Raw genomic sequence first — 2,500 nt, forward strand, 5'->3', positions numbered from 1 at the left:
CCAGCTCTTTGGGAAGCTGAGGAGGGCAGATCACCACAGATCTGAAGCTTCCTATAACCATGGAAATAATTGGTTCACTAAAAAACCAGACATGAAATATTGTTCTTTTAGGATTGTATAACCTCATGTAACCTTTTCCTCTGACCTCGCCGGCTGTGGCCTACTTTTGATAACAGTTTAATGGTTCATTTCAGAACCTCATCACTCTTGGAAATTCATGCAGCCACTCAGCCTGAGATTCAGAATTCTGCTGTTGCATCGTTTCAGATTTCTTGACTCAGCTACAGATGCATCTAGGACAATGTCATTTTATGTTTAGCAAAACTGAGATAACTCACAAACTCTTGTGTTCTTTTTGATTACTACACATATCAAAGCTAGGTCACCCTAGCATTCTTCTCCCTCAGTTAAGCTGAATTAAAATGTATTTTAATGAATGGCATGTTATAGAGCAAAATGTTCATGTTGCTTCCCTAGCAGTGTGGCACCGTGATCTTTCATTTATTCATTTACTTTATTATTCATCTGGTGGAAACATGCTATATCCTTCCTTGATGAGAGTGACTATTAGTTTGCTAGTGCTGCCATGATAAAGTATCACAGATAGGGTGTCTTAAATAACAGAATATTCCTTGCAGTTCTAGAGGCTAGAGGTCCAAGATTAAAGTCCTGGCAGGGTTGGTTCCTTCTGAGGCCTCTTTCCTTGGCTTGGTTGCTGCCTCTTCTCATGGTCTTTTCTCTATGCAGGCATCCTGAGGTCTCTTTGTGTGTGCAAATTTCCTTTTCTTATAAGGTCCCAGTCAGACTGGATTAGGGGCCACCTTAATGGCCTCATTTTAACTTAATCACCTCTTTCATGACCTTACTTCCAATCACAGTCTCATTCTAAGGTACTTGAGGTTAGGACTTCAACATATGAATTTGGGGTGGGGGATGGGGGAAAGGAGGCACAATTTAGCTCATATCAATGATTAAATATTTTGCTTTGGTTCTTACAAAAAATAAAATTCTGACCTTAGTAGATTTAAGCTTTCTTCATAGCATCATGATGTCTTCCATTTTCATTTATATTTGTATTTTCCTCCCTTCCTCCCTCCCTCCCTCTTTCTGTACTTCCTTCCTTCCTTCCTTCCTTCCTTCCTTCCTTCCTTCCTTCCTCCCTCCCTCCCTCCCTCCCTCCTTCCTTCCCTCCTTCCTTCCTCCCTCCCTCCCTCCTTCCTTCCTTCCTCCCTCCCTCCCTCCCTCCCTCCCTCCTTCCTTCCTTCCTTCCTTCCTTCCTTTCCTCCCTCCCTCCCTCCCTCCTTTCTTCCTCCCTTGTTCCTTCCTTCTTCCATGGGATCTTGCTCTGTAACCCAGGCTGGGCGGGAGTGATGTAGTGCAATCGTAGCTCACTGCAGCCTTCAACTCCTGGGCTCAAGCAATCCTCTGCCTCAGCCTCCCAAGTAGCTGGGACTACAGGCCTGTGTCACCATGCCCAGCTAATTTTCTTTTCTTTCTTTTGTGTGAGTGTGTGTGTGGAGACGGGGGTCTTGCCATCTTGCCCAGGCTGCTCACAAACTCTTGGGCTCAAGTGATACTCCCGCCTCAACCCCCTAAAGCACTGGGATTATAGGTGTGAGCCACCTGCAGCTGGCCTCATTTGCTTTTGATGGAACTCAGAATTAACCTTTCCTTTCTGTCTTGGAAAAAGGAAGGTAAATCTCTTCTGTGAGATGTCATCAATAATGGAATATGTTTCAGCCATTTTACCACCCCAACACATAGGAGGCAAGTCACACAACTGCAGTAAATGAAGGGCTCACTAAGAGCTCTGCTGTGGAGTCCCACAGATTTGAATGTAAATCTTCTCTCTACACCTTACTCTAATGCTGTATGACTTTGTCCAATGTCTTACCCACTACAAGGATACAGCCTATGCTAGTTTACTTATTTTTTAATGTTCAATTTTTGTGAGTAAATAGTAAGTGCATATATTTATGGGTACATGAGATATTTTGATACAAGCATGCAGTGTGTAATAATCACATCATGGAATGTGGGGTCTCCATCCCTTCAGGCATTTATCCTTTGTGTTACAAACAGTCTAATTATACTCTTTTAGTAATTTTTAAATGTATGATTAAATTATTATTGACTACATTCACCCTGCTGTGCTATCAATCTTATTCATTCCTCCTATTTTAAAAGTGTGGAATACATCACAAATTTGTGTGTCATCCTTGCACAGGAGCCATGCTAATCTCTGCGTCATTTCAATTTCCATATATGTGTGCCATGCTACATTAGAAGAAAGATCCCACCAACACTGTGGCTTAAGAAGAGAGACATTAAAATTAGCCAGGTGTGGTGGTGGGTGCCTGTAATCCCAGTTACTCGGGAGGCTGACCCAGAGATTGCTTGAACCCAGGAGGTGGAGGTTGCAGTGAGCCAAGATCACACCACTGCACTCCAGCCTGGGTGACAGTGAGACTCTGTCTCAAGAAAGAAAAATAAAAGAGAA

General features: G+C 43.0%; 1 pseudogene; it reads right to left on the bottom strand.

The window, feature by feature from the left end:
* Nucleotides 1-2,182: 2,182 nt before the first annotated feature.
* Nucleotides 2,183-2,283, bottom strand: LOC119472990 (annotated as a pseudogene).
* Nucleotides 2,284-2,500: the final 217 nt, after the last annotated feature.

The sequence above is a fragment of the Cebus imitator genome, unplaced genomic scaffold (genome assembly GCF_001604975.1).
Source record: "Cebus imitator isolate Cc_AM_T3 unplaced genomic scaffold, Cebus_imitator-1.0 Scaffold7, whole genome shotgun sequence".
NCBI classification, from domain to species: domain Eukaryota; kingdom Metazoa; phylum Chordata; class Mammalia; order Primates; family Cebidae; genus Cebus; species Cebus imitator.